Source organism: Lissotriton helveticus, chromosome 11 (genome assembly GCF_964261635.1).
Source record: "Lissotriton helveticus chromosome 11, aLisHel1.1, whole genome shotgun sequence".
NCBI lineage: Eukaryota > Metazoa > Chordata > Amphibia > Caudata > Salamandridae > Lissotriton > Lissotriton helveticus.
In genome coordinates, this window is record NC_136072.1 from 466,178,996 (window position 1) to 466,206,827 (window position 27,832).

Genomic DNA, 27,832 nt, shown 5'->3' on the forward strand with positions numbered 1-27,832 from the left:
GCTCATCATCAACGCAAGCCAAACCCTAGTTCACACACACTAAAAACCTAGAACAGGCCTGTATAAGCTCCCTTTTGACTTAGGGGGTACACAAAACCACGGGGAGCAGAAATACTACCTGCTCACCATCAAAGCCAGCCAAACCCTAGTCCACGCACACTAAAAACCTAGAACAGGCCTTCATAAGCTCCCTTTTGACTTAGGGGGTACACAAAACAAATGGGAGCAGAAATACTACCTGCTCCCCATCAACGCCACCCAAACCCTAGTCAACGCACACTGGCAAACTACAAGGCCTATATAAGCTCCCTTTTGACAAAAAATTAAATATCATAAATATATTATATGTATATGTATTTTATATAATTATATATTATAACATTTATTATATATTGCATAATATATCATAATATATATATATATATATATATAATATTATAAAATATATATTATAAAATAAATTTAAAAAAACCATGTTTCATAACCTTTAAATAGTTAAAAACAACGATTAGGACAATATGTCAAAAATAACTTCCTTTCGAACATGCATATGCCATGTTACCAAAATTAATTCCATTAATTGAAAGGAATTGCTGGCGTAATTCAAGTTTTGGAAAATAATTGCAGGCATGTGTAAGCACAGCGACCGTCTCCCAGAAGCTGCAACGAACTGTGAACATCTTCTCCCCCGTGACGTAGGGGGGTACAAAGCTCGATGGGGGAGCGGCGGCAGATAGGCCGAACATATGGAAATATGCACCCCCGTGACGTGGGGGGTACAGAGCTCGATGGGGGTACAGCGCTCCTCGGAACACCGGCTGCATTTTTCGAGCGGCAGCAGGTTGTACGGACATTCCAATGCGCATGATTCCAAGGAGCTGAATTGAAGACTGTGACGCGTCCGAAGCCTTGAGAGGAAACAATGAGTTAAAGAGATTCCGTCACACGCCGACTAGGTATTGACGCTCATTACGTTACGTGCCTCCATTTTGAATCAAGGTTTTTTTTTTGTTTTATTATCCATTTCTCAGGAAGAGCACGATCGTCTGTTACCTAACATTCTTTAAATCGGATGGCATTTCGAACAGTTGACAGTACTGTGCTGTTTGTAAGTGGTACATAGACTGAGTAATTACACGTTTTTTTACTGGTCATTTGTAACAAAATACTTTTATTCTGTAAGTCATTGCCTATAATCCTAATTGCTTCATTATTTAATACTTTGCAATCTATCTTATATAACTTTAAGTTGAAGTAGATTTGTACCTAATTATTATCTCAACCTACTACTTTAGTACGCAAGTATGGCGATGGCAACTATGAATCTACCTGCTCCAGAGAAATTTATGGTAAAAGATTGTGATGTTTCAAGTCAAAGAAGGGAGGAATGGAGAGACTATCTAATTAACTATCTTGAGACTTTTGAGAGTAAAGAGTTACCTCCAGAAAGGAAGAAGAAAATGTTGTTACACTGTCTAGGCCCTGGTGGGTTAAGAATTTACAACAGATTGGAAAAAAAGACCTTAACAGGTAGCGAAGTGAATGTTTTTACTCAAGCCATTAACTATTTGAATGCGTATTTCGCACCAACTGTTTGTAAGGCGGTCCACAGGTTTAATTTCTATCATATGAAGCAAGAGACGAATGAGAAAGTAGAAGATTACATTGCATCGTTCGGAAGGTTAGCATTATATTGTAAGTTTGGTGTCATTGAGGAGTTAATTCGTGACCAACTGGTCATGCATTGTATCAACCAAAACCTACAAGATAAGCTGTGGATAAATGGGGATGTTAGTTTGCGTGAGATCTCTGCCATCATTAGTAAGGCCGAATTAACGTCCAGATGCGCGAAGACTGTTTTAAACAAATCTAAATCTGAGAGCGGTGATGAAATCATCAAAATAGTAAGAGTTCCTAGTCACAACAAACCTGATAAAGGAAAAGTGAGACTGTAAAAACCAAGTTATAAAGGTTCTTATAAAAATAAAGATCAGCCCAACAAATTTTCTGACATAAAAGGGGTTTGCTTCCGTTGCGGCAGCACATCACACTTAGCTAATGACAAGAAATGTCCTGCCTTGGGTCAAAAATGTGCATACTGCAAAATGACCGGTCATTTTGCATGTGCTTGCCGTAACTCTAAATCAGTAAAATGCATTGTGGAAGAATGCGAGCAAGAGGATGATGACATTGAGGATTCTGAGGGTTTGGACAACAGAGTTTGTTGCATAAGCGAAGATGAATGTTGTATAGAGGGTAAGAGAAGGAAAAAACCTGTATGTGATATAAATGCTGGGGGCATAATTGTGACATTAACAGCAAACTCTGGTTCCCCTTATACAATTATAAATAAAGCTAAATGGGAAGAATTGTTTAAACAAAAGTTAGGTTCAACCATTGATATTCCGGATATTCACCCTGTTAGCTATACAGGCGAACCTATAGATTTAGTAGGTTTTAGGAGACTTGTGTTTGAATTCAAGGGTAGAGTCGCAACATGTAGGTTATATGTTTCTAAATCAGGACCTTGTTTTTTAGGTTGGTGGGATCAGGGTGAACTTGGGATTCGCCTAGATCCAAATAGCCGTGAACCTGTGTTATGTGTTGATTCACCAATTGGTGTACAGGAGAAGGAATACATACTAAAGCATCCCAAAGTTTTTTCAGGTAAAGTTGGTGAACTTAAAGGCTTCTCCCACAGAATAATTCTTAAGGAGAATGCCAAACCATGCATCCATAGGGTTAGGAACATTCCATTGGGGGTCAAGGATGAGGTCGAGAATGAATTACAGAAACTTATTGATAAAGACATTAACGAAAAAATAGAATCGTCAGATTGGGTCGCCCCCTTGGTGGTCGCACGGAAATCCAATGGCAAGATCCGTTTATGTGTGGACCTAAGAGAACTAAATAAGAATATTTTTATCGATGTATTTCCTCTTCCTAGAATCTACGAATTACTCTCTACAACTAAGGTCATGGAATGGCTCTCGTCAATTGATTTGACATCCGCGTACCATCAGGTCCCACTTCATACTGAAAGCAGGCATCTCACAGCCTTTATCACACCTATTGGTTTATTTCAATTTAAGAAAGTCCCTTTTGGTCTGGCTTCAGCTGCAGCCATGTTTCAACGAGTCATGTATGAGAATTTTAAAAACATTAAAAATGTACTGTTTTTTCAGGATGACATCCTTATCATGGGGAAGACAAAAGATGAGCATGACCAATCCCTGTTCAAGGTATTATCGCTGTTAGAGAACTAGGGTTTAACCGCAGAATTATCTAAGTGCAAATTCGACAAGAAAAGTGTAACCTATTTAGGTCATCAGATCAATGCTAGTGGAATCTGTCCCAAATCAGAATTAGTTGATGCTATTTTGAATGCTCCTGTTCCGCAGAACAAGGAGGAAGTTAGATCCTTCTTGGGACTTGCTGAATATTATTCTAAATTTGTAAGCAACTTTGCTGATAAAATGTATGGCATCAGACAATTGTTAAAAAAAGGAATTGCATTCCATTGGTCTAATGAGTGTCACTTAATGTGGGAAAACATTAAAAAAGAAAATTGCACGGCCCCAGCGTTAAAAGAGGTTGATCCAAAACTCAGGAGTGTCATCACAACCGATGCAGGTGTCAAGGGTTTGGGTGCAGTGTTGTCACAACTACAGAGTGATGGTTCGGAATGTGTCGTAGCATTTGCATCCAGGGTGCATACAGATACTGAAGAGAGGTATTAAGTAATAGAACGTGAGGCCTTAGGGTGTTTATGGGGACTCAAACATTTTAGGCAATTCATTTGGGGAACATGTGTCACACTACGCACTGACCACAAACCGCTTACTAAAGTTCTTACCTCTCACGGTTTAAGCAATGTCTCACCCAGGATATCACGCTTTTCGGCACAACTGCTAGACTTTATCTATGATGTAGTGTACGTCCCTGGTATTCGCAATAGAATTGCTGATTTTTTGAGTAGATGTCCTGTATCTAGAAGTGAGAACATTGAGAGTGATTGGGACAAATTGTTTGTAGCGAGTATTTTCTGTAACAAAATTGGTAGCATTCCTCACGATGAATGGGTAAGTAAATTGTCTATTGACAGTATTTTACAGAATGTTTGCAAGTTCACCAAGAAGGGTTGGCCAGAGAAATCTTGTCTTGACAAAGTCCTAGTTCCATTTTGGGAGGTCAGACATGAACTTTCCCTTGAGAATGATTTATTACTGCGTGGTGGTAAGTTAGTTCCTCCTAAAGTTTTCCATGATAAGATTATTAATCTGTGTCATGAAGGACATTTAGGGATTGTAAAAACGAAATGCAGAATTAAACAATCTTTTTTTTTGGAAAATATTTTTATTGCGAAAGTATAAAAAGGCACAAGGTACTTGGTCATCCAGACCCCTTATATGTAAAAACTTAATAGCATGCAGGTATCAGGTTAATACACAGCCAGATTTGGCCCACATCCCGGAGGCTGGGCGGCGTAGGATCAGAGCATGTAGAAAGGAAAGGTTCAGTTGTGCCTAAAGGATATGGAATTATCATAGTATTCGCCAATTTCCCATTTTTTTGCAAATATACTCTTGTAACGTGTAACAAAAACTAACTTCCCCAATCATGGCATCATGAGTACTGATTTTAACAAGTCAGATCATTTAGAATTAAACAATCTTACTGGTGGCCTGGCATTGACAGGGATATTGAAAGAGTGGTTCGTGAATGCTTTGAGTGTACTAACTCTGATAAAAGTTTGATCACGTGTAAGACGGTTCTTCATCCTATTGTAATACCTAACATGCCGGGGGAAAGAGTTGGTATTGATATTTTTGGTCCAGTGAAGGATATGGATGGTTTATAGAGGTACATTTTGGTGGTGATTGACCATTTTTCAGAGTGGCCCGAGTATGAGTTAATTGAGAAAGCTGACACTGATAGTGTATTACACTTCTTAGGTGAAGTTTTTGGGAGGGAAGGTCTCCCGAAATATTTAATTTCTGACAATGGAGGTCAATTCACATGGGTTTAGGAAATTCATAAGGGACCCTGGTATCACTCATAGGACCACATCAATCTATCACCCAGAAGGAAATGGAAGCATTGAGTGCTTCAATAGAGTGATAAAAGGTATTATTGAGCTTTCATATAGTAATGATAGAGATTGGGAAGATGAACTGAGAAACATGAAATGTGCCTATAGGATCACAAGAAGTATGTCATCAGGTTATTCTCCATTTGAACTCATGAGAGGACGTTCACCACGTACTAAGGATAATATGGGGTGGCTCAGTAAGACCAAAATAGTTTCTTACACTGTAAAGGATGTTAAACAAAATTTAGAAATCAGTCAGAAACGTATAATTTATACTCATTCTGACACAACGAAGGTGGTAAAATTGCAGGTTGGAGATATAGTTAAAGTAAAAAAAGGGAGAATTGTTTGTAAATGGGAAAGTAAGTACTCTGCACCTTTAAATGTTATCAGAATTTTTTGCAATTCTGCATTATTAAGCGATGGAAAAGTTTGGAATGCAAATAGAATTGCTTTGTTCAGAGGTTGTGGAAAGCAACAAACCAGGGAAGAAGGAAAAAAATGATTGGATTGATGACACTGACACGATGGGTACCAGTGGATTAATAGAAAATGGGAATGGTCCACATGTGATTGCTAATTCTAATAACACCAGTACTGTGCAAGGTAATGAAATGCCTTCTTAAGTTGCTATCCCTTCACAAACTAAACGTATTTGTGGTAAACCAAAGAAACTTGAAGATTATGTTACAATTATAGATGGTTAACACAAGTGTTATCTTGTACTATGTATTGCAGAGGCTATGTATATTATTGCTTAAGTATTTATTTATTTATTTTTGTCATTGGTAGAGAAGGGGAAGTGTGGTGTCTCGAGCTGTACGCTCAGGACGGGGCTCGTGAGTGCCAGCTCGAGATATCATACCGTGAGTATGCCATGTTTGTTAGTGTTTGAAATGCTATGTATGTTCGGTTATACGGTTGGGAACGGGTACATGCATTTGTAATGTGACAGACTGTCTTGAGGCTGTGTCCGCACTTCCCTGCTGTTACGGTTAAGTCGCAACAAACTTCATTTATTATTTATCACTTCTTGAGTGAGTCATACGACGTAACACAGTGCAGGTCGGAGCAGTTGTCCCAGATAGGGGGCCATCTGATGGTTGCTCAAGCCGCTACCCCAGGCGATAATCCCCACAGATCAGACTGCCATCCCGGGCATGGGTCACAGGCGAGCCCCTCCTTACTCTACCGGCAGAATCCACAGCACAACCTGGCAGAACAGGTCCACTGGGGTGTTCAGGAGGTGTGGGTGCTGTTTTTTCAAGACAATGGTGGGTTTAGCAGGTATTATAAAGATAGGAGTCCGCAGTCCGGGTCTGGGAGCCTCGGAATTAAGCCACTGCCATTTTAGTTGGTCAACCACACCCCCAGTTGCAGGATGCATCTTATTGGATGAATACACTGCCTCTGGAGATAGACACAAACAATATTTTTTGCTGACCACAGTAACTTAGAGAGAGATCCCTGGAGATAGAAATACATATTTTCTTAGTGGGACACCTTCCTTAGCTAGTTACTAAAGGACCCTGGAATCTACGCCAGGCTCTTTCTTTACTCTGGTCGCAGTACCTCATGCAATTACTGAGGTAACCTTCCCGTTCAATATCAAGATATCGGAGACTTATATGGAGAATAGATGCCCTTACATGTATGTTATTGAAAGTGGTAAGAAACGATAGCAATAGTTGACTGTGGTTTTATTTTTAGCAGAGCAAACACAACAACATGAAGGACGGAGTGCTGAAACTTTTCAACCACTCACCCCCAGTCAAGAGATCTGGGTTTAATCCATTGTTCTTCTGCTCAATATGCCACCCCAGCTTGGACCCAGGCACATGCAAATCAGTCTTGACACTGCTCTTTATGGCAACGGTCTAGCATAAACTGCCAGGCCAGGTCCTCCCTGGGCTGGAAACAAGCATCCTAGGACCAGTTTCGGGGTTTCACCCCATATCAGCCATGCTAGCTTGAATCCAGGTGCACAGCGAGCAAGGGACCTACGTCTGGGTATTCCCATGGCCACTTAGGGCCCACACAGCAAACCCAGTAAGATGATGGACGGAGTGCTGAAACTTAACTACTCACCCCAGTAACAGATCTGGGGAGAATGTTTGACATTATTCAACATTCTGTTCATCAATTGTCTTTTTGCATTTGTCACCCCAAGTGGGACAGGTATGCCAGATGTGGATCCTATGCTCTCCATTTCACTGGAGTCAAGCTTCAAGCCCATGTCCTGAAGGAGCCTGTACCACCAGAGGCAGAATACATTGTCACTGAGCTATAGCTCCTTGGTGGCCTTTGGCAGTGCAGTAGAACCTATCAGCAACATACAGACCTCTATTGCACACGAAAAAGAATAACCATGATACAGGGACGATTTGAAAAGTACAGACATGGAAGCCAGTGTCATCCAGAGGGTAAATTCCTGACATACAACCAAGGTTCAAATCCCAGTGAAGCAGAAGTAGGTCAAAAAAGTGAATTGCCAAGTAAAGTGTGCGCCTGTGTGCGCACATCCAGGAATAGTGAGGAGGTGGTGTGGTAAAGCAAAAATGGCAAACTGAGTGGAGTTGCTGAAGGGGGGATACATGTGTGGGAGGAGCCTGGGAGCGTAGTTGGATGGAGTCACAGAGACAAAGGAAGACTAGGAACTTACAGGAGAAGGGGGGCATAGGTGTAAGCAGAGTGAGGTGGGTGACAGAGGAGACGCAGTACAAGGGAGGAAGAAGGGGGTCATAGCTGTAGGGGGAGTCTGGGGCACAGAGCAAGCATAGGTAGAGAGTAGGGGGTGTCATGTAGTTTCCACGAATCAGTAGGAATTGGGTGTTTGGGGAAAACAAACTTAGGATATTGCAAGACTGATTCCATGCATCCCAGCAGGATATGCTATCCTTTGGTCCAACTTGCTCACATTGCCACAGTTAGTTTACCTAAATAGGGAGTGAATAGTTCTGGCAACTGAATAGGAGAACTCTGTTCCCTCACAAACTGTGGTGACAGACTCCAAACTTTTCGCTCAATCAATAAATCAATCAAACAGGGGGTTTATAAAGCACGCTACTCACCCGTGAGGGTCTCAAGGCGCTAGAGGGAGAGGGGGGGGGGATGCAGCTCCGGTTCAGTTGAAAAGCCAGGTCACTTGTGCCTTCTTTCCCTCAGAGGAAATATACAAAGAATACACAGTGGTTACATTTTTCTTGAATCATAGTGATTTTTGCATAGAAAATGAAGGCTGCGATGCTTAATAGCAGAAGCAGACAAAAGTTATATTGACTGTCAAAGCAATGAACAAAATGAATAGTTCCACCATTTTGTTGACTCAACTTAATATGCATACCTATACAATAGTATAGCTATGTAGCACACTCGTACAATACGAAACCCAAACCTACGTGTCTAGGGTGCAGATTTATGTTTTGCCAAGAAACTCCCTTCTGGATGCTCTAATCCCCATTACCTGGTGGGTAAGAGTGTAGACCCCCAACCCCCCGTCTTGGTTGTGAACTGGAAACCCCTCACAGAGATGTCAGTCAGCTGCTAGTCAAGAGCTTCAGCTTGCTGGGACCCCTCAAAGTCAGCAGAAGTGTCTCCTCTGATTTTTTTATTTGAAAAGTTTTACAAAGCGCAATCAAGACCCACACGAGTATCAGAGCGCTGTACAAAAGAAACTAATGTTGACATGAGTAAACAGCATGAGTTCAATGCACTAAGGCAACAAAAGAACCTGAAACATAAAAAGTAAATGGGGTGCCAGGGGAAGACAAGGTAGCACATGATCAAACAGGTAACAGCCCAACTAGACGGGGCAGTGAAGTTTTAGCCACACACTAAGTCAAAAGTAAAAATTACTGTCAAGCAAGAGAAGGAAGTGTCTAGCAAATGTCATAGAGGCTATAGCTGATGAAGTTCATCCAATAGTACTCTATTCAAAAAAGAGAGTTTCCCAGAAAACCAGAAAGGACAGGGTATCGACAGTATAAAAAGAAAATTCCTTTCTGTGTATTAGCTTTTTGGGTGGTCTATGGACCTACACACAAACGTCAACTTTTTGTGATATCTGGTGACACGGATAAGTATAGTCAAATGACACTGAAATTCGTTCTACCTCTCAGATTTATTTCTTCATAAAAAAAAGTTTTAAAGTTAAAAACATTTAATAATTCACATATTATAGAACATTTTTCCTCATATACTCTGTTCAGAATAGCAGTTAGAGGTTCCATGAAGAGCGTGGTCGAGAGTACAGATCCTTGAGGTACCCCAATAGAGACCGTGGAACTGGCAGACAGAGATTGGTTGACTTTGATTATTTGGGTTCAGTTATGCAGGAAAGAAGCGAACCAATTTAAGACAGGGCCAGATAACCCCATCCTATATTAAAAGAAGAGTAATCAAGTGATCATGTTTGATAGTGTCAAAAGCAGAGGACAAGTCCAGAAGTATTAGAAAACAAGGAGCATCTTGGTCGAGAGCTCTCAAGGCATCATCAACAATGTGAGTTAGAGCTGTTTCTGTACTGTGACCTGTTCTAAAGCCCGACTGGTGTCGGTCTAGGAGCTGAAATTTCTCAATGTGGTCGCAAAGCTGTGTGTGAACGCATTTCTCTAGCAATTTCGCTAAAGACATGATGCTGGTGATCGGACGGAAGTTGTTGGGATCCGCTAGGTCTGCATTTGGCTTCTTGGGGATGGGTGGACTTGGACCATTTTAAGGCAGTCGGGAATCCTCCCCTGTAAGAGAGATTGTTGGATGATCTCGGACCAGAAAGGGAGAATGGCCGCGTTGAGGTCTTGAGCAACTTAGCGGGAAGTGGATCACTGAAATGGTTGGAAGGTTTAAGAGATGCCAATGAATGTGACAACTCCTCCATATCCGGGAGCAGGAAGGAATTTCAGGAGGCATTGTTTTTGGGAGTGTACTCTGTGGGGTATAGTGGAGCACACACTGCCGAAGGTTCTGCCGAACCCAAGGCGCTCATAGACATCAGGTTAGTAGCGGCATATTGAAGCTCCCGATCAATACTTCTAGACTTTTCAGAAAAGTGCGCTGAGTAGTCCTCCTCACTGGGTCCAGAGGTCTTGATTACCGGAATAGGACTGGTATACTGATTAGCCTGTTGTGTGATGATATCAATCAGTTTCTTGGGTCAGTTTTTAGCGCTGTCTAGCTGAGCCCTGAAATGATCTGTTTTAGCTGTGATAAGTTAGCCTAGCATATGATGTCCACTAGTTCTAGTGGGCACCTTGCACCAGTCTAATCGACCCTTATTGATGGTGGTTGTAAAGTCAACCTTACTGAAAGCTATCCTAGGGGTAGCAGTGACGAGCAGTCTTCAGGCTAAGACTTCAAAGAGCGAATTAAGCGAGTTGTTTTACCAATTATAATCCCTTGAGTACCTAATGAAAGCACACCACACAAGGTTTATATCGAATATATATGTATTTATTCTAAACACAACCCCTCTGCACTCTTTATGAGGTCAGAGGTAAAAGTACAATACAAGTTACTCAATTAGCATACTATAAGTTGCACAGTATAAGTTATGCCCTAGGGGCCTCACAAACCATATACTAAAATAGTGGTATAAGAACCACGTCTGGAATAGAAAGCAGGCCTGGGGCCTGTGGAATCGCTGGGACTACTCTAAACAACCAAAGGTTAGGATGTAGGAGGCCCACGGGAGACGCGTGCAGTGTCTAAACACAGCCGCGGGTTACCATTGACTTTCTATGGGAAACAAGTTACAAATTTACAATTTAAGGACACTTCCGAATGGACTACGATGGAACCCTTTTAAACTAGGACACTTCGAGAGTCAAGACCCACGGGAGCACCGGAGTACTCGTGTTACCTCACCCAGGGAAGCCGGGTGCATAGGTGCCTTTTCGTGTCAGGTTTCGTCGTCGTTTTCAATGGAGATCTGCAAGGTGTTGCTGCAGGCGACCAGAGGAAAAGTGTCCGGGTGGATCCAAGGATGGATTGAAGATCTGAAGAACCTGAATGCAGAGGAGACAGAGTCTGGGCCCCTAGCCAGTGACCAGGGCGGCGACAGAAAGATGCCACCAGATGTCGGGTGCTTGCAGGTGAAAGGTGAAGTTTGTTTCTTCAGCCACAAGGACCAGTAGGCTTAAACGATGACCAAGAGCTAGATTCAAACTGTTCCACGAAGGAGCTAGTTGACTGCGGTGTCGGTATCCGGATTGGACCCAACAAGCCTTGGCAAAGGCAACCCATGCAGGATGTCGAGATTGGCTTCGGGGCAGACCAGCAAGGTCTGTGGAACTTCTCCTTTGTAGGTAAGTTGGAGTAAGCCTGGAGCAACCAGGAAAGCAAGTTAGATTCAAGGGTAAGTCTTCGGGGGGCTCACTAGCTAACAGGCAAGGAACCCCGGAGACGCGTCAAGCTGAAATGCAAAAGCGGGGCCCACGGGACACTCGTGGAGTGTGGGCCTCTGAGCTTCAGTGAAAATGGCTCTCAGGGCTGGGGCTTCAAGCACCCCAATCACAACTTCGAGTTACCTTGTGCAGTAGGTGCAGCTTGCAAAATGCAGGATGTTCAGGAGTTCCGGCCCCACGTCTCTCGTGCCCGCCACGGGTCTCAGCTTTGCTGTGAGCAAAGGTCCGGGTCAGAGATGTCCGGAAGTCCGTGCCCTGTGTTACAGATTCTTCGGGATCTGGCGGGAGCCTCGAAAATGCAGACCGGCAAAGTTGCTGTTGGTGCCTGTTTGAACAGGGTGGTCACTCCTTGACCACAAGGGAGATGCCTTCCGTCTTCCCGTCGAAATGGAACATCGAAGGTCCAGGATATATGTTTCAGAGTTTCGTCCAGGGTAATCTAAAGTCCTAGGGACTGGGATCCTATACTTATACTAAGTTTAGGGGTTGGACTAACTTAAGGTCCCTCCTATGGGTGGACCAGGGAAGGAGGTGGTTACACGCCTTTCCCTTTGTCCAGTGTCGCGCCAGAGCTGGGGCGGAGTGCCCCAGCAACTGGTTTGAACTGGGAAATGCATGGAGCACCTAGTGTGCCCGGGGCAGTGTCTGGAAAGCATTCACTGAATGCAGCCCTCCTTGCCCCAATACACTAAAGCCTGTCTGGGGAGGTGCCAGAACCTCCCTGGACAGGAAACCTATTGTCCAGGCCTCCACTGCCGGAGTTTCATCAAGCAGCAGGAGGGCAGGCTCGTGTCTGTGGCAGCAGCATCCATTTTGTGATGGTGAGGCTCTGTTTAACTTTAACCGGGAAAACCAGTAACTACATGTCATCTCCCTCTAGAAGGGTGGAATGCTACCCCCGCCACCAGAATTGGCAAGGGGGGGGGTTAGTATTCCAAAGCGTTTGACACCTTACACAACATGTTTTGATAAAGCCAAACCAAACATAGCATTAACCGCAAGGATTATAATGCACTTAAGAGTATATGGTATGGCTTTATCATAGAACAGCTATAAGGAGATGGTTCCGGAAGCTGCAGAGGGGCTCAGCTCATGCTAGGGCACCCTCTCACATAAAACCAAGCACTCTACTTCCAGGATTGTTGAGTTCTGGCTTAGGAGTGGCTTATAGGTGTATTTGTGTCTATATAGGTATATAGATATAGGTATACTATATCTAAGTAAGGGGTGATTACACCACCTTACCCAGTCTGTGTGAACAGACCTGTGGTGTTAGTTTGGAAGGCAAACCAGGGGTGGCACAATACATGCTGCGGCCCCTGGTAGTCCTAGGGTGCACCTATGCCCTGGGTGCCTATGGTACATTATACAGGGGCTCACACGGGTGACCCAGTAACCAATCTGGTATGTACCTAAAGTACATGGAGTCCCTTTTATAGAGAAAGCAAATAGACTGGGGCCCTGAATAGCAGGGTCCCAGGCCAACTAAGTCGAAAACCAGCAAAACACCAGGCAAAAAGTGGGGGTAACCATATAGTCAGATATCCACCTTCCTACATTAGCAATGCAAATGTGTTTGTTATATGAACTTCTCATCTTCCTTAATTGCTGGAGACTAGAGGTGGAGGGGGCATTTCAAGTTGAATTATGTGATCTCTAGCTATAATAAGGTCAAGGGTAGCTCCCTTGTAGTGGGTGGGTCCGTTGCAGGCCAGAATGAAATTGAGGTCTGAAAGGAAAGCCTTAAAGGAGCAAACTAGCGGATCATTTGTGTCATTCCAGTGAAGGTTGAGAAGGTTGAAGTCACAGAGGAAGATATGGTTAGGGTGGAGGGCCGAGCAAGCAGCGATGGATTCCATCAATTGCTCTACGAAACGCAAGTTATCCCCAGGGGTATGATAGATTGTGTGAAGCACACACACACTCTTGCCCTTGTTCTAAATTTCAGTGACTAGGAGCTTACAGGCGGACAGCAGATCCTTATGAGTCTGCTTTAATATGAGGCTAGAACAATGGATGCAGGCAATGCCCCCCACCCCCCCAGATTTGATAGATCTGTTACATCTGATTATGTCATAGTCAGGAGGAATTAAGATGTTGAGTACTGGGGAGGAGAAGTCATTGAGCCACTTTTCCGTAAGAATCAGGAGGTCCAATTCTTGTGATATGATGAGTTCAGAGATATCTGCTGCGTGTTTCACTGCTGATAAGCAGTAGAGAAACATCGATTTGATATGATAATTTTGTAGTTGCTTCCACTAGATGAGACGCGGCAACCTGAAGTAAGTTATCCTTATTCATGGATCTAAAGTTAATGCTAGGTTCCCTATCTGGATCCGATGAGATAAGTGGTATGCTGATAGGAGAGACCGCATAGTCATCATGCAATAGTAAAAGTGCGAGCGTGTCATCATCAGATATCTGCGGAAACTAGGAAACAAAGATTATATATAAATATATATAATGGTATTTTAGCCTCGGTCAAGATTGTGATTGGACTGCCATGGTTTGTTTTCCACAGATAGCTCCCGAGGGAACCGGTTGGCACACATTACGGATGTCGGGGAAAGACCGATAATCTGTTGAGGAGCCCTTGACGTTGGCTTTCAAACCGTCTACCATATCGGGGATCTTGGACCTTACTTTAACTAGCCAAATTCAGGGAAAGACCGATAATCTGCCGAGGAGCCTTTGACGTTGGCTTCCAACCCGTCTATCATAATGGGGATCTTGGAGCTTACTTTTACTAGCCCAAACTATACAGATATCTATAACACTTCTGGGAAACCGTAATCAGAGAGAAAAGGGGTGCCTATGTGGAATTCCCGACTTACCAACAATTTCTGAAGGTCTTTACTCATACGGATCCGTAGAGACATTTAAGTACTTTTGAAAAATTTCGGCCATGGACTAAATAGGCTGTGTTGATGGACCTCACAACACTTAGGTGTCGGCTGTAGATGTACTGCAACTACGTGTCAACTTGTTTTAAAAAATAAGCTATATTTGTTTATATTCTTGACATTTGGACTGATTTAAGTTACAATGTACTTGGACAATCAAAATACATTACTGACTTTTTGTGGTGGTGTGCTCTGGTTTCAAGTTACTAGTAATAATAAACACATTTGTGTCATGCACAGGAGGGCCATGTCTAATTTCAAGACTGTGTGATAGTATGCTCACAAAGTGTTCCGTGTCAGCAAGGTCAGAGTTTCGAAGAAACAAATCCATGAGTCATGAATGCAAATGTGTGTCAAAAGTTGATGTGGCAAATAGAAGTCAACTTTAGGAAAGGACTGTGTGCATGCAGAAATTGCACTAATTCCTATGGCATCTAGGACGGGCACATGACAGGGGTCAGAGGAAGAGCATAGGGAGTGATGCCGATGGCAGATAAACAAGCAATGCACCCACCCTTCAGCACACAGATGTGATGAAATAGGATGAGCCTTATGATAGGGAACTCCAGCATTTTTTTTTACTGCCCCAGCCCACCTTTGACTTTTTGGGGGGCACAGCCACATTTTGGGGTGCACTATGAAAAGGGTGATAGGAGGCACCAAATTATGTGACTTGTGGGGTATTTAGGGGGGCTACCCAGAGTTTTTATATTTTTCCCCATCTTACATGGGGGGTACCCCAAAAGGGTGGGGAACTTGGGGAATAGACTAGTGGCAGTTTAGATTTCCAACCACAAAGGGGGGGAGCCACACAGGCCTACTGCGATTATGGTATTGAAAGGGGCCCCTAGGAACAAAGAAGGACTGATCTCATGGGATCAGCTTCTTGTGTTACCCTGTTCTGCATTCACCTACAAGGGGGCACCAAAAAAGTGACAATTGGTGTGCTGAGACTGAAAGGAGCTATATAAGCTAGAGAAGGAAGGCGAGTGTGGGAATGACACTTGGAGGAATGGCCATCTGAGCACATTTGGCCTCCTCGCAAAGAGAGGGAAAAGTGGGTGAACAGGAAGTGGAGATGCCTGCTAGAACATCAGAGAGCATTAAAATTTGCTAAATAAGGGGGGGTTGGCCGAATGAGGCAAGGAGAGGGCCCCTGTGACAATTGGTTGGATGGGGCATAGAGAATAAGCATGCAATGCAAAACTGACAAAAGTGCATGGATTAGCAGCATCTGCAGATAGTTCGGGTGCTCGCCAAGTGATTTGTCCTCCTTAGACTTGGTATATGAAGCACAGAGCGAAGGTGAAGTATATGGACGCAGATCATGTATATCTGATTTAAAGTTGTGTGCCAAGAGGGGCAGTGCAGAGTAGTAAATGGATATGACATGCCGAGCAATGTGCCAATAACCAGTCAATGGAGGCTGAACAGTGGCAAAAGCACCTGGTTATGGGAAGAATGTAAACGGAGGGCTAAGAGGACTGGTGTATATGATTATTAAAAGGCTCAAAATATGTGTAGGTACACTGGATTACTAGGGTGGGGGGCATATGAGAGGCAATGAGATTGGGGTATTGAGAAGAAACAAAAGAGGTCACAAACAATGTCACAGGCAGAGTGGTGTGAGAGATCAAGAATCCCTGCTAAGGTTTAATGTACCACCATCACAATTTCTTTGGTGCAGCCTGGATCCCCTTGTATTTAATTTTCCAGTGTCTTTTCATACTGCAGATGATTATTGAAACCTTTCTTGGCCTCATTTTCCCAATTAAGTGCCTGACATATCTGCCCTAACAATACACCCAAAGGGTGTGCTACTTATATTATGGCAAGAGCCTAACTAACTGTGCATATTTATGCACCAAACACGGCAAATCCCTCAACCTGTAGAGCATCATACTACAACTAGAAGCTTTGAGACAGTGTACGTGTTTATATTTTGGGGAAACAGTCTTCTGTGCTTCTTCTCCCATCTGAGACCTGTAGAGCTGCTGTTCCTCTTGTGCATATCCCTTCAAAGAGACTGATGGCATACTCAATCAATCGCCCAGCAAACACCTATGATTTGACCCTTTCATCTTGTTGCTCTCCTTTCAAATGCCCCCATTTGCCAACAATACAGGCTAATCATTCCTCATTACTCCTTCACTCGCTTACTTTAGTAATCCACGCCATAGGCCTAGAAAAAAACAAGATGAACAAGAAGTATGTCAGCAAGCAGATTTAAAGTGGCCCTTATAGTCATACTGCTGCCCTCTAGTAATGCTATGAGGCAACTGCAGCATAATAGTGGAACTGAGAAGAGGGCAGGAATATGCAAATAATATCCTACCTTGCTCACTTTGGTCTAAGACGGTTACAGGTTCCCACCATGATCTTGCCTCCAACATATGGTCTGCAGCAGAATTCTAGGGGTGACAACCTGTCTTATGTTAAGACTGTTACAGCTCAAATGCCTCACATGGGGGTACCCCCCTCATTTAGCAGGGTGACAAATTACCTGCAGCCATCCTTTATACAGCACTTGGGTGTTCTTTGGCTTGTTTGTTTGTCATTGACTGAGACTGGGTGTTTGAAGGAGCAACATGGAAACACTATCCTAACTATAACTACACAGTGACAACCACCACTGGCTATACTGGAGCTGCTTTCCACCAAACCTTGAGAACTACCCAGAGTTCTTTGCTTCTTTTTTTCTATAATTTATGCATCATTCTATGCCTGAAAGGGTATTGAAAGGGTATTCTTTTGACTTATACTGAGTGCTTCCTTGTGTCTGGCCAAAGCTATACCTCTCTGAAGAGGAAGAGTTCTAATGAAAGCAAAACACCTGTCAGGGGTTGCTTTTATTCATTTCAGGTTGGCTTGGATCGTATTTTACCAATCCAAAGCTGTAATACTGTGCCTGGAGCAGTAAAAGGCTTTGGCCATTTTACAGCTCAGCATGGATAGCACTGTACTAATCCCATGCTTAAAGACTTTGTTGTGGAAATGGTAAAAGACTTTGGGCCCGATGTAGGTAAAAGGGAATTTCCGATTCCAAAATACCGAGGTGGGCCGAATCGGTATTCTGAAATCGGAAAACGAGATGTAGCAAACAAACAGCGAAATAATAGCGAATCGGTCGGCATCGGTAATGTGAATCGGTACGTACCGAATCGTCATGGACCGATTCGGAAAGTACCGAATCGCCTACCACCGAATCGGAACTAGCCGAATCGGCTACCACCGAATCGGAAATAGCCGAGTCGGTAAAATCAGAATCGGCAATTACCGAATCGGAGGTATGAAAACACACCCATGGCCAAAAAGCCCATAGGAATGCATTGAAGAAACCGAATCGGTAAAATCCTAATCGGATGATACCGAATCGGATTTCACCGATTCGGTAATATCCGATTCGGATACAGCCGATTCGGTAAAAGCCGATTCAGCCAATGAGGTGGCTCCCCCTCCCCCACCCAAACAGGGAGTGGCAACCCTGGCAGGTGCAGCCAATTAAGAACTTTCTGGAGAGCCAGCCTGAGCTGAGCACTCACAGTTAGCAGCAGTGGGAGTAGGAGGTAGTGAACTGTTCAGAGCAAGATGGCAAACCAGAGTGAGAGCCAGAAGTCCAGCCAGAAGAGGAAGCCTAAGTTCAGCAGCACCGAGCTGCAGGTGTTGGTTGAGGAGGTGGTGAGGGTGCACCGGCAGCTATTCGGAAAGCTGTCCCTCAATGTGCCAGACAGCACCAAGAGGAGGCTCTGGAGCCAAATCGCCCAAAAGGTCAACGCTGTGGGTGTCACCCCCAGGTCCCTGGATGAGCTGAAGAAGCGCTTCTATGACATCCGCAGCCTGACCAAACGGAAGATGGCAGAGATCCAGAAGCAGGCTGGAGTCACTGGTGGTGGCAGGAACCCGGCGCCACCCCTCACCGAGCTGGAGGAACTGGTCTCCAGCACCATTGAGAGGGAGAGCGTGACCGGAATTGGGACCCTGGACAGCTCAGCCAGAGCTACAGCTACAGGTAAGAGGCATGCACATCAGGACACACCCTACCAGACACCTCCCCATTAGACACAATGCATAGCCAAACCCCAGCACAGTACTGTAACCAACATACAAGAGACAAGCATCATGGTACATCCAGTCAGCAGAAGGTATCAAAATATGGCAGTGCAGAATCACAAGACATGAAACAGTGGAACACATTCTACGGAGATGCTAGGACATGTGGAATGCTTTAATTGTACTGACTGTAATACATCGGCACTCTATTTACAAATGCTTCTTTGTACCTAGGGGCACCATCAGGCGGACAACCACTGCCAAAGGAGGCAGCAGCACCATCTACCACTGCACTCGCAGGGCCGAGCACGAGTCAGGCTGCCGAGGAGGAGGAGGAGGAAAACACCATAGGGCTGGGTATTGAGGGAGACCTGGCAATTGACTTTGATGCACTTCACTCCCCACAAATGCAAAGCACACCCCCCTTGCTGTTCTCCCCAGAGAACTCCCCGACAAGGGAGCTCTTTCCACCTACACCAGCTCCTGCCACTGTGGCTCCAGTACACCCTGTCCTGGGAGCAGGGGCTCAGGCCCCGGCCAGCACCACACCCCCACCAGTGGCACCCCAGCCCACTCAGCAGGCGGGCAGCAGCAGTACCCGGCGCCGTGCCATTCCCACCACTGCAGAACCAGCACGGGAGGCCAGTGTGTTCCGGGGCCTCGAAGGTAATATGGTGAAGATCCAAAGGCAGCAGGCGAAATCCATCATGGCATGCCAACGCCAGCTCCTGCAGCACAACCTGCAGATGGGGAAATGGTGAAAGGATTTCAGGCCTTTGTGGCTTCCAACAAGGAGGCAGTAGCAGGTTTAGGCAGGCTAACCACTGCCATCACACAGTTATGTGGCAGACTGGAGGAGCAAGAGGTGGTGCGCAGGCGGGATGCCCGGGTGCAGAACCGCTCCATAAGCCGCCTTGCTGCAGCAACGGCACTACTCTGTCAGCGCGGTGCCAACATGGAGTCTAGTCTCGCACAAAATACCGCAGAGTTGACAAGGGGAATGGCCCGCATCACGACAGCAATGGAGGCCTTGATCATCTCTAACACTGCCGCAAATCCTGCCCTGGACCTGGGGGATGCTGGGGACAGCAGCAGCCGCAGCAGCCCGGCCAGCGCTGCGTCAGAGCCACGCAGGAGCACCAGGCGCTCGGCAGATGCCGCTGGTCATTCTGAAGGGGGTGAGGGACACCACAGTGGGGCTGCAAAGCGCTCAAAGAAATAGCCTAGCAAGGGCGGGTGAGGCAACCTGGACCCTAGACTTTTGTTTTCATTGCTATTACACCTTTTTTTTGTTGCACATCAGTGCAGTAACTGTGTAGCAACAGTATTAAAAATTGCTTATTCAACGCAACCATTCACCTGTCTGTGCATTTGTACTCACTCAGAAATAGTTTGCTGTTATCTCCTCACGTCTGTACCTGCCATCACTTGGCGTACACACCCCAGCTGGCTGTGTTAGTGGCACAGCTTCGTCGTCGTCATGGTCCTCGTAGTCACTCAACTCCACCTCAGTGCCCTTCTTCACCGCAAGGTTGTGTAACATTGCAGAGACAGCTATGATTTTGCAACAGGTGATGGGGGTATACTGCCTTGCACCTCCACTCTTGTGCAGGCATCTAAACCTGCTTTTCCAGATGCCGAATGTCCTTTCCACAACATTCCTGGTGCTTTTGTGGGCACGGTTATACCTCCTTTGGCTGGGTGTAGAGGGGTTGAGGTAGGGGGTGAGAATGAATGAGCGGAGGGCATATGCACTGTCGCCTAGAAGGAAAAGGGGTAAAATTACTTACATGCATACATGTATTTAACTTTGCTGTTTTTGGTTATGGGGGTCTGATGATGTGTCTCACCTAGGAGGTATCCTTCTCCAAATTCCCCAGCCATCAGCCGTGCATAGATGCCGCTCTGTTGGAAAATGTAGGAGTCGTGGGTACTACCCGGAAATTTTGCTACCAGGTCTGTGATGGTGCATTTCGCATTGCAGATCACCTGTACGTTGATGGTGTGAGTGGACTTCCGATTGCGGTAGATGTATTCTGTGTCAGATGGTGGGCAAATCGGAATGTGTGTGCCGTCTATGCAGCCAATGATGTGGGGGAATCTTGCCATCTGGTAGAAGTCTGCTTTGGTCTGTACCAGTTCTGCCTGGGTTGCAGGGAAGGAAATGTACTGGTCCATCCTTAGTATCATTGCATCAAGGAACTTGTGGAAGAACCTTGACAGGCTGCTCTGGGTCACCCCTCCTGCCACAGCGACTACACTTTGATAGCTGCCAGACGCCAGCAGGTGTAGGCAGCATAGCACCTGCACATGCACAGGGATTGCGTGTGCCCTTGGGGTGGGGTGCTGCAACAGGGGTTGGAGGTCCCTAATGAGCTCTGTGATGGTCTCTGAGTCCAGCCTGTACCGCTGTAGGATCTCTGCATCTGTCAGCATGACCAGGGTGATACGCTGTCTGTATACCTGCTCCTCTCTTTGCCATTCCCTCTCTCCTTGCTGCTGTAGCCGTAGCCGCCTCGCTATGACATAAAAAGCTGCCATCCTGCAAGTTGCAATGCATTTTGGGGCTGTTTTTATGGGTTGGAGTTGGTTACCACCTGATCGTAATCCATGGTAATTACCGAGTGGATTCTACCGATTTTGAGCCAAAATCGGTGTTTCTGTGCCTCCCTACATCTCCCCATCTGTCCGAATCGGGGATTTTCCCGATCGGTGATTCTACCGAATTGGTAGGTTCTCCGATTTGGCTTCTGTCCGATTCGGTGTCTCTACCGATTCGGTACATGGACCGATTCGGCTTATGTCCGATTCGGTGTCACTACCGATTCGGTACATGCACCGATTCGGCTTATGTCCGATTCGGTGTCACTACCGATTCGGTACATGCACCGATTCGGTGTTTGCATCCGATTCGGTGTGTTCCCGATTCGTACAGTATCCGATTTTCGGTATGTACGTATCGGATTCTTTTACATTCGGTAATCATTCCGATTCGGTTTTCGCTCCGATTTGTACTTTTTTTTTAGCCCTACATCTCGATGCCAGTATACCGATCGGTAAGGGCCCTAAATCGGTATTTTCGGCCGTTACCGATCGGTAACGGCCTACCTACATCGGGCCCTTTGTCCCTTTCAATCTCTGAGCGGATGGCCCTGTGCTAATCCCACACTTAAAGACTTTGATAGAAAAGCAGACATTTGAGCTGAGCAAATTTAGAGTGTCATTGGTGTTGAGAGTGCTCTATACTGGAGCTGCTTTCCACCTAAACTTGATAACTAACAAGATTACTCTGCTTTTTTGTGCATATTTTATGCATCACTCAATGCCTGAAAGGGTATTCTTTTGACTTATACTGGGTCCTTCCTTGTGCCTGGACGAAGCTATAACTCTCTGAAGAGCTCTAATGAGAGCAAAATACATGTCAGGGTCGATATATAAGAAACCTTGACACTGCCAGAATCACAACCCCCTAACACTATATAGATAAATAAATAAATACATTTTATACTGTGAAAGAACTGAGGTTTGTTAAAACTTAAGCATTTACCCTTAGAGCGCGAAGGTACGCGATTTACAATTTCACATCTGATGGATCCTTTTAAGTTGACTGAGAGGCCAAGGGAGTTAGCAATAATAAAATAATTCAACTTTCGTGAAGCCCATTTGGCCTCACAATAAGCACCAGGACTCAGAGGTTCAAGTTAAGTAGTTTAATTACCAATTAATAACCAGTCCATTATATATACACGTCAAGAGAATATCAAAAAGATACAGGATTACAGCTGGCAAGTTTTAGTAAGATGAAATATAAAATAATCACTGACAAAGCAATACAGAAACTGAGAATTACATGTAGGTGTATCTTAATGAAACTCTGATTCTCTCTCTTAACAATGAATACGTTCTAAAACCATCTATTCAAGGTTCAAAGTCTAGAATAAGAATGGGTTATAGAGTGGGGTCTTAATGAAATGCAGGAAGGTGTTGGCACAGTAAAGATTCAAGTAGAAGTCTTTCAGGATTGGAATAAGTGTTTATCATAAAGCTTTACAGTTTCAAGAATAGAGAGGCTTGTACCCCTCAAAGTCTAAGGGGATATGCTCTCTTCTAATGGAGTGAACACTAATTAAAATGAATACAAAAACACAAAGAAAGGTCAAGGCACTAAGTGCCTGCACAAGTCAGTTTAGTGTAATGGCAGTTAGATTGAGGGTGTGGTGCAATGAGCCAGGATGTGACCCTCCTACGCCCCCAATAATGGGGAAAAATTCCCCATAACAAAATAACACCAAACGGCTCTGCACTCAAATGTTAAGGCAAACTTCTAACTAATGGAGATTAGTGTCCAAAGTCAATCCCAGATTGTTAGAATATAAAGCACTAAATGTAAACATCAACAATTAAACATAAATTACATTAGTATTGCGTCTCCCAAATAAATCTCGTTGCCAGTTGTGTTACTAGAAAAATATTCTCTTTTTATACTTTTATTCAAGTTTTCTTTCATAAAATGACAGCACCCAATTGACAGCCGACGCGGCATGTTTCGTCCCACACTGGACTTCTTCAAGGCTTGGCGTATCATAAGATCCACAGGCGTTTGATGTCGGGCTTACTGTGGCACAGAAGTAATTTGAAAGGCAACGCAATTCATTTGGGAGACGCAATGCTAATGTCATTTGTCTTTAATTGTTGATATTTATATTTAGTGCTTCATATTCTAACAATATGGGAGTGACTTTGGACACTAATCTCCATTAATTAGAAATGTACCTTAACATTTGAGTGCAGAGCCTTTTTGTGTTACTAATTAAAATGAATAAACTTCAACAACAATCATATCTCTTCCCAACCTACGAGGAACCAATCATTTCACTTCTCGTGGTATGCATTTGCAACATTCCTTGAATTTCTCATCCCACGGAACTTGGACAGTTACTTTAACCTTGAGCATTCCCCATTTCTGATACTTGATGGATAGGAGGCTTCTTCTGCTCATTAGGTCTTCATGTTTCTTGCCAAGATTTCTCTTCTGGGGCCTTACTAGCAATAAACTAAAATATACAACAATACTCCTTTTCTGTAGCTAATGAATCATGAGAACGCACCTGTATAACAAAGTGCTAACCAAGAAAAATACATTTCAAAGTTAAGGCATTTAGTCAGGCTAACTTTAACTAAACATTTAAACGTACACTTCAAATACATGGTTATACTCGTGCACATATAACAAATGCAAACGTGAGTAAAAGCTTATATGATTACACTTTCAAATATTACTTTCAGAATATATACAAATGTGACAATGTATAAATGCAAACATGAATACAGAATACATCACTCTTATAAAACACAAAAAAATAAGGGGCACATGCATCAACCTATTTAGGAAGTGCAAACGGTGCGAATCGGTAAATTCGGCCGTTTGCACTTCCTAAATACGTTTTTGGGATGCATCAAACTTTTTTTCTTAATTCGCATTTTTTTGCATTTCTAAAAAATGCGAATGCATTTAAGGAATCGCATTTGTGCGATTCCTTAAATGCAATGCATCAATTTAAAAAAAAATGCGAATTATGAAATTGGAAGTGCAAATTAACACGAGGTTGACCCTCGTGTTAATTTGCGAAAATCTTTCAAAAATGAAAAAAATGCATTTTTTAAACTGTCATGTTACAGACACACATGTCCTTAGGACATGTGTGTGTGAAACATGCACTTTCAAATACATTTCAGGGGTGCAGGGGGGGGGTCCTTTGGACCCCCCCCTGCACCCGTGGAATGCATCAACAAATTGCGAATTCTTAAAATGCCTTCCCATTGACTCCTATGGGCCTTTTGGCCCATAGGAGTCAATGGGAATTGCGAAAATGCACTTTGGAATTCGCTATTTATTTGAGATTCGGTAAAAATTGCGATTCTCAAATAAATAGTGAAAAAAATGATGCATAGCATTTTGCAATTCTTAATTTGCGATTCGGTAATTTTCGCAAATTAAGAATTGCAAAACCTATGAATGATGCATGTGCCCCTTATTTCTTAATAGTTACATTTCACTAATGCATGTAAACATTGACACATTATTAAAGGCGCACAGTAAAAATATAAAAATAAATGCAAAAATGCTCAATGACGACGTATATGGATGGAGTCTAAATTGTACTCCAACCTTAACCATGAACCATGAACATAAAACTTTAGATGGGTTGTGTCCTTTCCATATGTAAACTGCCAACCCCCCGTGCATTGTCAGAATTACGAGTTGGGGGTATTTAACATATCCTATTATTATTTGATGTGTTGAATCACCCTTAGTTAGAAAAGAGAAGGTGGAATGTTTACTATATTTACCACAGCATGTGGACCTTGGTGGTTAAACATCAAACTCCAGGTTATTCCTCAGAAACTCGTAATAGGGATAAATAACGTACCTTGTGGTGGTATCATTTATCGGGTGCAATAAATAGCATCTAATACTCGTAATCAGGCACATAATATGATAATTATTTTGATTTCTATGAGGCTTAAAATCCGTCTCTGAAAGCATGAGAATATCGTACTGGAGTCACTGGCTGCAGTAAGCGGTGTTCCCCACACAAGGCCGCTACCTCCCCATTCTGTAATCCGCGAATGTCAGTCTGCAACAGTGCAAGTCACCCGGCAGAGGGCGCAAGTTCGCAAACAGGCCTCGGATCACCGAGCTGTAGTAGTTCCAGCTCCCCGGCAGGCGTCGCCCCTTGCCGGGCCACGCAACCCCCAGACACAGCTGCAGGATGGCGGCATTGCCGCCGGAGGATTCCTCGGACAGTGACCCGGAGTCTGAGCCCGGAGCCCCTCAGAAGCTTATCCGCAAGGTGTCCACCTCCGGACTGTAGTGTAGTTCCTATATTCCCAATAGGCTCTGCGCATTGGAATAACATAAACGATAATTTAGACGTAGGACTTAGGTCGACTAGGTCTTTATTGAATATGTTAGACTTAATTATGAATGCCAGCTAGCTCAGAGGTCACTAGAAACTTTCTCGAGTAAACAAGAAGGTGTTAACTTTCCTGAATAGACAAGAAGGGATTAGTTTCTGACAACCGCATAAACATGACAACTTTGCTCCCTCCAGAATAAGGAGTATATCTCCAGAGTCGCGGAAACTATTTTACTCAGTCAATCGTGCATGCTTAGTTTCACCAGACGTGCAGAGAAATATAGAGACGGGCGTTTTCAATAAAAGAGGTTATTTATTGAACACTCTTCTTTCTCATGCAAGAGAAGTGAGTTGCCACAATTGCAATACTTGTTATAAAGTAAAGTGCGTACAGTAAAAGGAGTATTATGTAATAATACTGTAAAAGCATGGTATGGTTTCTGAGCCATACGGTGTTTAAAATAGATAAAATATATACATAGATAAAATCATAACTAAACGTACTCAACTGGTGCTTCTAAGATACGCCTACCCCGGTGTTCCTAACCTAAGCCTAGTACGTGGGAAGGAGTAAATGAGCTGCAGTTTTTAGTTAAGATAGTTTTGCCAAGAATCTGAATCAAGAATTCTCTAAGGGTCTAATCAGCTCCGTACCTTGTTTATAGAATGAAGGAGGTCTTGTATCTCTCTCTCAGGACTCGATCTCCCAGCAACCCGCAAGGGTGACCGGGTAACACTGGAGCTGGATTCCTCAGCAGGAGAAAAGACAGCGTCTCTCTCTCAGTGCGTCAATGGGAGGGTCGGTTTCTTCGGCACTCGCTACAGCAGGGCGTCGGGCAAGTAGATAGCCGATCTGCTCCAAACCACTGCTAAGGCAGATGCTGGTATATTTATACCTGGAAGGTGCCGAGTTTGACGTAAGGTTGGACATAAGACGTTGTGATACGGTCCCTCTTACCTCCCCACCGGGACTCGGCCCTTTCAAACACTTACCCCCGTCCTTTCCGCCTGGACTGAAACCCCTTGGACATTTCCCTGTGTCAGGAACGAGGCACGGAGCAGTAACCATGACAATTAGACCCCCGCCCCTCTCTGTCTTGCAGGAACCAACCGGAGACCAGCATCGACAGGAAGTACATCCCCCTGACCCAGGAAGTCCCTCTCCCGTGGCAGCGCCAGAACAAGGAAAAGCCGAGAGCGGAGACCAGAACGCCGTCGGAGCATCGTGGCAGGACACTCAGAATGGAGCAGGAGAAAGAGAGCAGGCGAACGTCGATGAAGACGTGTGGACCGAAGATTGGTGGAGTCCCCAGGAGGTGGCTGAAGAGCGGCCGCAACTCACTGGAGAGTTGCAGCGGACCGTGTGAGTACCCTGTTTGTTCTTCCTTAGTGCTCAATAGGGGCTCGCTGTAAATATCCTGTATATAACTTCCTTTAAGACACAAGTGACGTGATACTTGCACTGTACATACTTGTAGAGCACTTTCCACTGTGTAGAAAGTCCTTCCCCCTCACAACTCTATCTGACACTCTTGCTTCGTACCGTCCCTTGTTTCCGACCCCGATACCGCCCTTTCTCACGGTCTTCTCTCCCTCCCACACTACCCAGGTGACGGTGAATGAGCCAACCACTTCCCGAAGTCCCAAACAGGACTAACGGTCCCCTTTTCTTTTCTCTTATTGCCCTCCGAGGATCCTCCCCGAATCCGGAACAGTCACCTGACGCCCGAAGACCGGAATCCGGACCCAAGACCCGAAGAGGACCCGGAGAACTTCCCTGGAACCCTTTTTCTTATGACTTGTTTTCTGCCTCGTGTGCAATAAAACCTCAGTATAGCCCACTATATTCGGCCTCCTTACCTGCTTTTCCAGCCTGCAGCTCACCCACAATCACAGACATCACTAAGAACTCGCAGTTCTTTCAGGACTCCAGGAGTTCTAGGACAAATCAATACAGAAGCAGGGGGAATTCCCGGGCTGCTGGAGGCTTGATTTGTTTAAGAACAGGTTGTGCTTTCTAGGAGTCTATGGGAGTAGCCTTGCCGTATTTGGACTGCATTGGCTATGACTTAATATGGGTATGATTCTTATGCCTTTATAAGGATATGATTTGATATAACCGCATAAGGGCATAAATCGGGAATATTTAAATAGGGTCATAGATACGTTTACAGCACCGACTCCACGTATAATGTCCATAATTACTAAATACTAAGCAATTCTAAACATAACTATGCATGTGTTTTCCATCCCACCCCAAAATACAAAAATGCATTTGAAATGGTATATACACGAAAATTGAGTATTATACTGTACGTTTTCAAGCAGTGGTATCATTCAGAAAATGCATATATTGTACATTGAAATGATGACTGAATGAATCACAAAATTTACATTTATGAAATGGCTCTGAATACAGAAGAGAAGGTCGAGACCATTTCATCACATATTTATACAAGACTGTGC

At 44.2% G+C, this 27,832-nt stretch overlaps 1 pseudogene; it reads right to left on the bottom strand.

Annotated features, from left to right (window-relative positions):
• Positions 1-27,266, bottom strand: part of LOC144790819 (transmembrane and coiled-coil domain-containing protein 6-like) — a 36,109-nt pseudogene extending 8,843 nt beyond the window's left edge.
• Positions 27,267-27,832: the final 566 nt, after the last annotated feature.